Source organism: Crocuta crocuta, unplaced genomic scaffold (assembly GCF_008692635.1).
Source record: "Crocuta crocuta isolate KB4526 unplaced genomic scaffold, BGI_CrCroc_1.0 scaffold70, whole genome shotgun sequence".
Classification (NCBI taxonomy): Eukaryota; Metazoa; Chordata; class Mammalia; order Carnivora; family Hyaenidae; genus Crocuta; species Crocuta crocuta.
The window spans coordinates 19,465,289-19,478,171 of record NW_027528417.1 but is presented as its reverse complement, the minus strand read 5'-3'; the positions used below and the strand labels follow the sequence as shown (position 1 = coordinate 19,478,171).

General features: G+C 40.5%; 1 long non-coding RNA gene across 3 annotated transcripts in view; it reads left to right on the top strand.

Annotated features, from left to right (window-relative positions):
* Positions 1 to 572: 572 nt before the first annotated feature.
* LOC144223757 (uncharacterized) overlaps positions 573 to 12,883 on the top strand; it is a 19,684-nt gene continuing 7,373 nt past the window's right edge. Inside the window, exons 1-3 of one of the 3 annotated variants that reach the window (XR_013332814.1) lie at positions 573 to 633; positions 2,050 to 2,181; positions 3,462 to 3,541. This is a non-coding gene — a long non-coding RNA (uncharacterized LOC144223757). Of the gene's footprint in view, positions 634 to 1,964; positions 2,182 to 3,461; positions 3,542 to 12,883 lie in introns of all 3 variants that reach the window. The other 2 variants (XR_013332815.1, XR_013332813.1) reach the window with 2 other exon arrangements.

Sequence of the window (12,883 nt, the reverse complement as noted above, 5' to 3'; positions counted from 1 at the left end):
TAGTATTAAACCAAAAATTCTAAAAGAAGCAAACCTCTTTATTAAAAAAAGTGCTCTCACGGCACTTGGGACTCTGGATTTCGGCTCAGGTCATGATCTTGCAGTTTGTGAGTTCGAGCCCTATGTCTGGCTCTGTGCTGACAGCATGGAGCCTGCTTGGGATTCTCTCTCTCCCTGTCCCTGCCCCTCCCCTGCTAGTGCTCACACTTTGTCTCTTTCAAAATAAATAAATAAACTTAAAAAGTGTTCTGCAAGCACAGCTCTGTACAATATGAGTTTCAGAGTCCTCACTGAAAACCTGCTTGCCCTAATTTCCCCAGAATTTCTCCATTTCCTGGTTGTAAAGTTTGGAATATGTCAGCACCCAATTCTAACTCACTGGCCTGAGGAGTATGCCCCTCCTCCTCAAGGTTCCTGCCTGTGATCTAAGGGGAAGACCCTCCTAACCTCCATAGAATGCTTGGGTGGCAAAACTGACATCTCACTATCTGATTGGCTTGATGCCCAGGAGCACCCTGGGAAAGAATTTAAGTGTTCTCGGCAGTTGAGATTCAGATCCTGACAGTTGTAACTGATGGACTAGGCTGGACACTGCTGATGAACCTTCCATTCCTGAGAGAAAAATCATCTAAAGTAAGGCATTTTGCATCATAGACTAGACTCAGCAGCAGGGCTTGTCACTGGAAAGATGTGGTATTTCCAAGGACAAGCATTTTTTTGTTGTTGTTGTTTAATGTAGGCATCAGGTTTTTAAATTAATTTTTAAAAAATTTACATCCAAGTTAGTTAGCATATAGTACAACAATGATTTTAGGAGTAGATTCCTTAATGCCCCTTACCCATTTAGCCCACGCCCTCCCACAACCCCTCCAGCAACCCTCTGTTTGTTCTCCATATTTAAGAGTCTCTTATGTTTTGTCTCCCTCCCTGTTTTTATATTATTTTTGCTTCTCTTCCCTTATGTTCATCTGTTTTGTATCTTAAAGTCTTCATAGAAGTGAAGTCATATGATATTTGTCTTTCTCTGACTGATTAATTTCACTTAGCATAATACCCTCTAGTTCCATCCACATGGTTACAAATGGCAAAATTTCATTCTTTTTGACTGCTGAGTAATACTCCATTGTATATATAAACCACATCTTCTTTATCCATTCATCCATCAATGGACATTTGGGTTCTTTCCATACTTTGGCTATTGTTGATAGAGCTGCTATAAACATTGGGGTGCTTGTGTCCCTTTGAAACAGCACACCTGTATCCACCAAGGATAAGCATTTAAACCCATCTGGACACCATACCTGAGAGAGCTCTGTGCCTTGTGAATGAGAGGAATTTTAAATAAAATTGAAGAACAAAACAAAACAAATATCGTTTGGGGTTCCAGCCACCTGAAAGAGCTGGGCACTAGAAGGGACAATGTTTCCGTGTTGGATGGAGAGAGGTGTTAGGAATGGAGATTAGGTGGCAGATGATGAAGAAATAAAGGCAGGGGTGAGAACAGATAATGCAAGGTCACTGGAGGTCAGGAGTGGGTTAGTACTCCCTCATGGGGCTTTGAGTTGGTACCAATCTTCACATTATAAGCCACTGCTCTGAGTGCCATGGAAATTTTCTGGAATTAAGAGGAAGTTCTTAATTTTCATGAGAGAATAAACTATGTGAAAGGATGGGACATAATGACCAACATCATAGGGCAGTGACATTATAAAATAGTACCAATAGTAAGAGCACTATTGATCCAAAGGAAGAAGGGATTTCTGGGAAGTCATTTAGAAGGGGATTAGAGAAATCTGTATAGAAAACCAGAGACAACATTTAGGTAGTTGGAGGGAGAAACACGGCGGGGGGTGGGGGCAAGAAACTGTCCTAGGAGCTGAGATGTACCTTGATTCTCTGAGCGATCTGGGGTGCCTTCAATATCCCATCTATTATAAGCATTGTGCTTACTGTGGGTTTTTTAGTGTCTTCTTCAGCTTTCTAGAAGTCATTATGAGGGGCCCTGACTAACTGAGGAGACTCATACAGAAACCCCGGTCCCCATCACAGCTACCTGGTTACCGTGTTCCTCCAAGATGGCCACCCCTTGGAAGGATTATCATGGGCTTCAAAGAAGAAAGAAAACAAAAGGCCATCAACAAATTGAAAATTGAAATTGAGAGGCAAGTCTAATGATTTAGGGTAAGAGTTGTATGTAGTATGAAGTTATATCCTTAAACGGAATAAGCTATACCCGAAGTTGTAAGACAGTAGGTAGTTAATGGATTTTGTCAATGTGGCTATTTTTGTAATTCCTGTGAGTGCACATTTTATAACCTGAGATGAATACCTTTACCCTGGTCTGCTTTTGGCTCTATCTTGGTATAAGAGACTCCTATAAGATGGAAGATGCGTACTAATTACAAGATTAAGAGAATTTTCAGATAGGTGCTTTTCCCTGACCTGGTCCTGCCGGAAAATGAGGATCAGTACAACATGCTTTAGAGAATTAATATTCTAGGCTGGCTAGTTCTACTTTTTTGCTCAACCCAGGAGAAAGGAGAATGAAGTGAAAATAAAATAATTTTCTCTCAATGCCATCATTGCACTTTGTCCAAGTCTAGCAAGCGCCATGTGAGAAGTAAGGGGTCAGGTATATGGCTCTTCCCAGGCAGCCTGCCTAGGTGACCACACTGTGCTGCACTGGAAGTTTTTCTCCTTGAATGCTCCAGGCCGGCTCTCAGTGCAACATGAACTCACCGATTCTTTGCCAACCCCCCAGTGTCCTTGAAGTGGCAGGTGCTTAAAAGTCTACCTCCTATTTCAAACCCCTGGCTTGCAACAGCACCCCCTTCTTGGCTATGCTTCTGAATCTGGAGTTTTAGCAACCAGACATCAGACACTTGGCAGGTGAGAATTTTTGAGTTTTGCCTTCATGTTTGGACCAAGATGTCATATTTGAAAGGAAAAGTGATTCTTTGGTATTATTTTTTGAAAAACAGCATTGCCACCATCCCAACTCTGCCAGTCCTGACGAAAGATTAGTCCCACACAGGCTTCTGGGGTTTTCACCCACAGGTTTATCAAATATACTGCCAATATTAAACTTTAAGTTAATGTTAATTTATTTCATATTCTGCTTTAGGATAGTTTAATCCATTCTATCTCTCTTCCTTCCTCCCTCACTCCCTCCCTCTGTCCTTTCCTCACCTCACTCTTTTTCTTTTCTTTCTTTCTTTCTTTTTTTTTTTTAATGTTTTAATTTATTTTTGAGAGAGAGAGAGAGAGAGACAGCGTGAGCAGGGGAGGGTCAGAGAGAGAGGGAGATACAGAATCTGAAACAGGCTCCAGGCTCTGAGCTGGCTGTCAGCACAGAGCTCGACACGGGGCTCAAACCCACGAACCATGAGATCATGACCTGAGCTGAAGTCAGACGCTTAACCGACTGAGCCACCCAGGCGCCCCTTTTCTTTTTTTTACAGCCCACAGAAACCTCAGACTACATTGTCCTGTGATCACCTAGCCTGAGAGGTACGTCCTCATGAGGCCAAGGCTTTCAGAGGTATGTATGGCCTATGACACGGACCACCAGGTGAATATTGTTGAATGGGTCCTGCCCATTTCAGGTGGCCACTACACAAACAGTAGGTATTAGGAGGATCTTTGCTTTTCTGTTCCAGCTTCTCCATGTACATAATTCCCCTCCACCCACCCCCCACTTTATACCTATTCAGCCTTTTATACCCATTGCTTGAAGGTCAGATGCAAAACCGCAGGGGCAGAGATGAATTTTCCCTTCTATGTTTTCTTCCTTCCCCCAAGGAGGCCATTAAGAGCTAAATGAGAACTGTGTCCTAGGAATAAACTTGGACTCTGAAATATCATGGGACTCAAGTAGTTTAAGAAGGGTGACTACTGATTTATCTGGAAATCTTTTACCCTTAAGGCTTAGGAGATGGGCTGAGTGAAATGTGCGTCTGCCAGTGCATGGAGCCTACAGCTACAAGCTTCAAGCTTGTCCACTGTTTTGGGGGGATGGGTTGTTTTTAAAATGTTAAGTGAAACAGACAGTTTAACATGCAGTAATGAGTTCACTTACGTACAGAGGAATGTGTAGAGATAAAAGATCTGAAGTAAACTGAGGTATTTATAGCTACATGTGAGATTATAGCTGATAGCTTCCTTCTTTGGTTTTTTGTACTTCCCAACCCACAAAGAGCATGTGTTATTCTTATCAATGGAGGGTTAAGAAAAACCTTTAAGAGGAAATGATGTAGGGGGTAGGAATTGTGCTTTTTCATTTCACTGCTGTGGTTAATGTCTTCTGCAGAGGAAACCTGGCTTGGCACCTGGGCTGTGACGTACTAAGGAGGCAACCTGGGATCTCCTTTAGTGCTCCTTGGGCAGCAGACACAGCGATGTCTTGGGGACCTGGAAAGGGTCCCAGGATAACTCTCCATAATGAAGTCCTTAGCTAGGGAGGCCTGTGGACTTGTCATGATAATCAAGTTATGCTGCCAGCTTGCTAATTTCAATAATAGACCCATAAAGTGTTAGACCTAGAAGAATCTTGAAGAATCATCTACTACATTTTCTCAGTTTTGTGGCAAAACTGGAATGAGAGTTTGATAGGAATAGTATCTTGTAGTAAGCATCCACTGTGCACCAGGACTGGTACTGGGGACTTTATGTAGATTAACCTTTAATTGTACTAAGAAGGTAGGTTATGCAATACCCTATCTTATAGAGGCAGTTGAGGCATAGAGATTAAGAAGCTCTCTATGCCTCAACTTCCTCATCTGTAAAGTAACTTCTTTCAAATCATCCAACTAGAGTCCATGGTGGGCTAACCTGTTTGGTTCCAAAATGGGCTCGTATACATAGTTCTGCCTTATTTTCCACAAGGGCTACCTGGTTCCCAGTCTTACAGCTTTAGCTCTTGTTGCGACATTTAAATCCCCAGCCTGTTTTAGCCTGCATTAGATGAGCAGATCTATCCCCAAATTACAGTACTCTTGTTGGGGTCATCTGGTGCCATGAAGAAGCCTGCTTCCAAATTCATAGGCAAATGCACTATGGCAGCAGGCGTTCAGCCTGAGCTCAGATGCACTTTCACTTGCTCACCCACTTCCTTTTGTTTGTGAGTGTTCCCATGTATATAAGCTGTGGGAATGCCCAGCCGGAGTGAGGGTGTGGTGGCCAGGAGATTTTCACCAGAGCCTGAGCTGTAGGAGGGGAGCTGGGAAGAGAGCCTCAGGGCTGTCGCACCCTAAGTCCTCTGCTGGCCATAGTTCAGGCTGTCTCTTTCTGACCCTTCTGCCCCCCCCCCCCAACTTTCCCTCCCCCCGTTGGAAGGTTGGGCTGACTTCGTCTTTGGGGAAGAGAGAACTGAGGGCTTTCTGAGGTAAAGGTCGAGGGGAGGTAGGGCAGAGAGGTATCTTCTCTTTCAGAGAAACATAAAGACTTAAATCAAGTTCTCCATGTTTCAGCTGTGCCAGAGGCATTCTGGTTAATCACATATTCTGAATAAGGGTGATGGTGTGTGCTATCCGTAGCTGAATACCTTTCCAGGGATTATAACACAATAAAGTATGCGTAAAACCCAAACTACACTAAATATAATTAAATCTTTCTTTGATGATTCATAAGTCCTTTAGGATCCTGCAGTGCCTCAGGGTCACCATTATGTATATATCATCATCCTTGAGGAGGCAGGCAGCTGCATAAAAAACCAGATTTTAAGTTATAGGCCTCACTCCCACTCTGCCTACCTGGGTGGTCTTGGGCACTTCTTGACCTCTTGAGCTTCAGACTCCTGTCCAAAGTAGGGTGGCAACATTACATCATAGGGCTGTCAGAGGAGAAAACTATGTGTATAAAGACTGGTATTGTAATTATTATCATTACTAGTAAGTTACCAGGATATCAAAATGCTGGCTGACAGACAATTCTATTATATGTTTTTTTCCAACACGATTCACAGTAATTTAGTCTCCTTTTAAGGAAAACATGGTTTTATCAGAAGCCAGGTATTGCTGAGAAGTGATATTTAGTCAAGGGTTAGCATTTAAACTGTGTTTTTACATGGCAAAAGTGGTACATGTATTGTGAAAAAATCAGAATATTACAGAAGAGCATATTAAAAAAATAAAAGTCCACTTCTGCTTCATTGTCTTAAATCTTCCCTAGAAGGAAGCTTAATGTAGTCTAGTATATACGTGTATTTGTGTGTATTAGATGTAAATTATACTATTCGTTCCTATGTCCCTATGACTTTGCTTTCTTTTTTCCCCCCTCTTAACAGCATTTTTTGGGGATCTTTTTATTCTTTTTTTATAGCTACATCTGCATGATCTTTCATAATATGGATGTTTTATCTTGTTTAACTATTGCTCTGTTGATAAACATTAGTTATTTCTAGTTTTTTTTTTTCTTTTTCTAAAAAACGTTTCTTAGTGTTTATTCATTTTTGAGAGATGGAGAGAGACAGAACATGAGTGGGGAGAGGCAGAGAGAGAGGGAGACACAGAATCCAAAGCAGGCTCCAGGCTCTGAGCTGTGAGCACAGAGCCCGACAAGGAACTTGAATCCAGAGACCGCAAAATCATGACCTGAGCCGAAATGGAATGCTTAACTGACTGAGCCACCCAGACGCCCCTATTTCTAGTCTTCTATAGTAAACACTGCTGGATTGAGTGCAGAATGACACTTAACGCACCAACTCAGTTGTAACCACTGAGTAATTTATTGCCACCTAGGGTCACTTCAACCCAAACATTCTTGGTCTACCTGCCTTCCAAAGGGGATAGCCTCAAATGTGAACAAAGTAAGTGACTAACAGTTTGGTGATTTGTAATACATTTGTACACATGTGCCATTATCACCACAACCCAGCCTTAGAGCATTCTATTACCCCCCCAAAGTTCCCTTCTCTACCTCTTTGATTTGAATTGCCACACCTACCCCAGCTCTAGGCAACAACTGATGATGATTTTTATCTCTGAAGTTTTGCCTCACCTAGAAATCTCACATAACTGGAACCACAACATATAGTTCTTTGTGTCTGGCTTCTTAAAATATTTTTTGAGTTTTGGCCATGTTGTTGGATGAATCAATTACTGCTGAGTAGTGTTCCAATACATAGATACACGTTTTATTTATTCATTTGTATTGTTTGCAGTGTAGGACTATTTTCAGTTTTAGTCTATAATGATGCAATGCATATAATGATACTATGAACTTTTGTGTACAAGTTTTTGCATATATTTTTATTTCTCGTGGGTAAATACCTATAAGTGGAATTACTGGGTTTTATGATAAGTATACATTTAATTTTTTTTTAAAGACTAACTTATTTTCTAAAATGGTTGTTTCATTTTATACTCCTACCAGCAATGTATGAGGGTTCCAGTTTCTTCACAACCTCACTAACACTTTGTATTGTTAGCTTTTTTAATTGTAATTATTCTACTCGTCTTCTAGTGGTATCCCATTGTCATTTTTGTTTCCATTTTCCTATTAACTAATGATTTTGGCCACCTTTTTATGTGTTTATTAGCCAGTCATATATATTATATGATAAAGTGCTTAATCAAATCTTGTGTTCATTTTTTACTGGGCGTTTTGCCTTATATTATTGTAAGAGCTCTTTATATATTCTGAATACAAACCATATATATGTATTTATACATATGATTTATATATAGGCATATGATTTATAAATATTTTTTTCTTTTTTTATAAATATGTTTTCATGTTTATTCATTTTTGAGAGAAAGAGAGAGAGAGGGAGAGAGAAAAGACAGAGAGAGGGGCAGAGAGAAAGGGAGATCTAGAATCTGAAGCAGGCTCCAGGCTCTGAGCTGTTAGCACTGAGCCTGACACGGGGCTCGAACTCACAAGCTGCAAGATCATGACCTGAGCTGAAGTCAGCCACTTAACCAACTGAGCCACCCAGGCACACCTATAAATATTTTTCCCTTAATCCCTGACTTATCTTTTCATTTTATTATTTAGTTTTGATGAGTCTAAGTTTTTAAATTTTTTCTATTATGGATGATGCTTTGGGTATCATATCTAAGAAATCTTTGCTTACTTCAAGCTCACAAAGATCTTCTCTTTTGTTTTCTTCTAGAAATTTTATAAAAAGTTATTTCAAAGACTAGATGAAACTAATGTTTCTATTGGCCTTTTCTTGAGTGAAATCGATGGGTCACGTAGTTAAACCTACAGAGCAGCCTTTGCTACCTTTACACAGTAGTTTTTACAGTTTGGCTATATTGTATATGTACAGAATCAACTACCCCCACCTTTATTACTGACTCCTTAAAATATTTTCCCAAAAGAAAATGTAAGAGCATATTCATTCAGCAGGATCAGAAAACTGTATTTATTTTCTATATCATGAATATAATATTTTCTGTGTTACATCATTTAACAAATGTAGGGCAATCTCTCTCAGTACCAAAGCAGTAAAGTCATTTCCTATTACTAGCTGTTTTGATATGGTGTATTTCCACTTACTTCTCTTTATTCCTTGAAACTCATTTTATTTCTCTGGTAATGAGACTATTATTTGTTAGCTCTTAACAAGGTTGTGTGTGTGTGTGTGTGTGTTCAAGAACTATATTGCTCTTGATTATTGGGAAAACTTCAATCTCATTTCTTTCACAGTTTCACTGACCAGAGCTTATAGGTCTTCATCCATTATTTGAAACTCTTACAGCCAGATATATTTTTAAGTGAAGAGTTCAAAAAAATATTCTTGGAAGATAGAATACTGAATGTTCTGAATGAATATAATTTCTCTAGGGAGTCTGGATAACTACTATTTCATAATATGGATATATTAATATTTTAAGCATACTGAATATTTACATTATATATGTTACAATTTATAAAATAAATAAAGACCATAAGTAGCTTCTATTAGTTCACATCAGGTTTTTTACCACTTGAATTCAGGTCTCATTACTTTTGGGGGCAAATGCATTATTAAAAGAGTTTCCATTTCAGAGCCATTTTGGATTTCAAAATTGAGAGTGAGGGCTGGTGGATTTGTATCCCTGGGGAGCACTCCACAGCAGCGGCTTGTTCCTCAGTAGGTGACCATTGCTGATTCTGCACTTGGAGCCACAGTAGTGGGTTCACATTCCAGGAGACACAGACAGACTTCTGTGGGCCTTGGTGAGGTGTTCAGTCTGAGTTTTCTGAATGAACGTTTTAGAGACAGAGAATTTCCACTGTGTACCATGCTATGGTTTAGACTATTTTCTAGGGGGACGTATTTTTGTCATTCAAAATCAATACGTGCTTGAAAAAAGACTTTCTCATCTCCCACTCATTCCAGTGCATTAATTCCATCTGCCTCATGGTACAGCCTGTCAGATCTGTTATCTAGGGGACCTGGAGTCCTGGCTTGGGGTGAAATTATATCCTATAAAATGGAATTGAGTCAAGCTGTGATATATTTGAATCCTGTTGAGAGCTAGATTATATGGTCAATGGCAGCTCAGAAGCAGGTTTTAATCACCAAGCACTGTGGTGCCGACCTGACAGCACTTGTAGAAATCTCTGGCCCATGTCCCTGGGGAAAACGAGAGTTTCCTTGGTGCCTGCAACATTTTTCCTCACGAACAGGAAGTGTCTTAGCGACTCATCACTTTATGAACTAATTGTAGGAGTAGTACATGCTTGTCATGCAATATTTGTACAAGTAAATGATAGACAAAAGCTTCTATAAGTATATGGAGGTAAACAGATAAAGGAAAAGCCCCTTAATGCCACTGTCCCATTCCATTTCTTCTACCCCTCTCAAGGAGGAGGGGTGATAACATTGATAGCAATTTGGTGTATGTCACCCTACACCTCTCCTTTGTCACCATGTGTGCACACACAGAAACATGCACGGTTGTACCTATAAACAAATGGGTCATACTCTTCACATTGTTTTTAGCAATCTCTCAGACACATCTCTGGGACACTACTATCCTTTTGATGGCGGATGAACATTGCTAACTATCCGCCCCTATAGATAATTTAGGGGTGGTATAAACTATGCCTTAATAACCTTCCTTATTTATTTTTGGGCATATATGTGTACTTTTTATGGACTAGATAGAAAAATATTCATGGTTTTTGGTTTGTCTCTAAGGTCTTGCTCCCAACAATTGCTTTTAGTTGGCCTACATGTCTGCATTCTCCTCTCTCCTACTGTTTATCTAGAAAGCCATCTGGGGCACTGGTGGTCTTCGCTGGACACATGGTGTCTCTTGCAGTGAGGATGGGGAAGGTACAAAGAGGAGAGTTGTTTGTTTACAACCTTTGATACTCTTGATTGTGTCTGCTAGCTACTAACTTAATGTTGTGTTCTTTTATTTCCACATATAGAACAGGTCAGATGAAGTAAGAGCTTGCTTTCAGTTACATACATTGTTACAAGCTTTTTGGAAAGCTCTTGACAATATCTACTGAAATTTAAAACGTTCATACCTTTTGATCCTGCAATTCTTCTGCTGCATGGTACTATGGAAATAACTTTATTTTGACATTTGAAAGATTTTGTTCAGATATGAATCTCAGAAACTTATAGGAATCTTATTATTTAAATAGTTCCTTCAAAGGAGTGAATGTTTGTGTCCCCCGCCCCTAAATTTGTATGTTGAAATGCTAACCCCCCATGTGATGGTATTAGAAGGTGGGGCCTTTGGGACATGATTAGATCATGAGGGTCAAACACCCATGGATGGGATAGTGCCCTTTCAAAAGCCATCCCAGAGGGCCATGTCACTCTTCTTCTGCCATGTGGGGACATCATGAAAAGTCAGCCTCTGCAACCAAGAAGAGGGTCCACACCAGAACCCAACGTACTGGCACCTTGATCTTGGACTTCTGGCCTCCCAAACTGTGAGGGGGAAACAACTTGGTGTTTATAAGCCACCTTACTTCTAGCATTCTGTTATAGCAGCTTGAGCAGACTGAGACAGTTCCTCTCACACAAATGCTGCAAAGCCTTCCTAGAAATCAGCCTTTTAACCTACAGAAGTATAAATTTTCAGAGTGCTAGAGTTTAAAGCTGTGAGGACCTTTGGACACTGTATGATGAGAGAACTGGATAAGATGATGGCAAATTCCCTGTAACTCTTACTTGCCTGTGGTCTTCTGGTCCAGGCAAAGGCTGGTGGTAAAGTAAGGATGCCACTGATGGGTGTAGTACTAATGAGGGGGACCTTCTCTCAGCTCTGTTCTTTACTATTGTGTGCTCTTTGTGTAGGTCAGTATTCCCACTAGCTTTAAAAATCCTGTGACCTGGCCTTATTTTCACAAATTTTACTACAGTTAGTAGACATGTAACTAAAGTAAGAAACAGGTTATCCCTTTGAATAGGGAAAAATGGCTATTAACTTTTAAATGTAAATGTGCAGTGTTTTCCCATGGAGTCGATGCTACTAGATGTTATTTAAGACAGTTTAGCATCTGTTGAACACAGGTGTTACAATGGAAACTATGGATCCGGAGAGAAATGAGATAGAGCACTTGTCTTCAAGGAAATTACAGTTGAGTAGATCACACTTTAGCTATTTTTAAAATAATCCAGTAAAACTGGGATAGAAATAGGGTCAAAAGATGAAACTTCATGGAGAAAGTTTTGGGCACAATTTTATTTTATTATTATTTTTTAAAAAATATAATTTATTGTCAAGTTGGCTAACACACAGTATACACAGTGTGCTGTTGGTTTTGGGGGCAAGGGTTTCTCTGTCTGCCTTTGATTATAAATGAGGCCTTACTAAGATTATGGACCAAACTGTGATGACCTTTGATGCCCCGCTTCGATGACTGTAGGACTCTACCTCCCCTTAACGTCTCTTCCAGTTTCCAGAGTGGGAACAAGTTCATGCATGTTTTCCTCGTCTGGTGACTATCATGTCACTTGTCTCTGGCCCAGCTGCAGGTCCCTGTGACAACATGCTTCACTGGCAAAGAGTTCTGCTGAGATTCTAGGGTTCCACAGAAGCACAGAGTACGTGGCAGTGTCTGGGAGAGGAACTGTGCGCTCTCAGGCCCTCTGAGCACTCCGTTCGCTGTACTCCACAGAAATCCTGCTTGTGCCCCCAGTGTTCCAATGAGTGACTCTCATGAAAAATGTTCTTCAAGTTCCCACTCCAAAATCTCCCTCATCATGGTGGATCTAAACCAGTGCCTATGTTTGGGGGGTGGGGGTGGGGAGTGGGATGGGGTAATGGACTGAAATTGAACTGACTTTTCAGGTCCCTGTCAGTCTTTCCTCATTTTTCCTCTCTAGTCCCTGCTAGTTACTACTACTCTCTCCTTTAGAGAAAAACACATTCCCCACACACATCTCCTCAGGCAAACAGGCACCCAAGGATGTAACCAGCCCACCAGTTCCCCCAAACAACCTGACCCTGATGCGGACCATGTCTTGTTTGACTTTGTATCCCTAGGGTCAGCCCAGTGCTTGCCACAAAAGTGGACTTTAATCCTTGTGGAATTAATGAATTCATGTTGTTAAAGGGGGTGGTTTAAATATAATCTATGGGTATCGAACAGAGGTTTCCCCAACTTCATGGTCCTGCCTATGGGAGAGGCTAGCATATGTTTGTTAACTTAATGAACAATTGGTAGCTTTCATGTTCCAAACTTAATGATCTCATGATTTGTGCTGCCCTGTTTTCTATATTCTTACAGTCACCTTTGTGACCAAAGAGATATATTTGTAAGCCATTTGGCCAGTATTAAAGGTATATTTTTTCTGTAGCTGTAACATGATTTAAAAGGCTTAATAGTAAGCATTTATTAAGAAAAACATGTGAAATTCAAATGCAAAACAACTGCTCTAGGCACTGAGGACTTACCAATATTATGGAAAGCAGAAGGCACATGG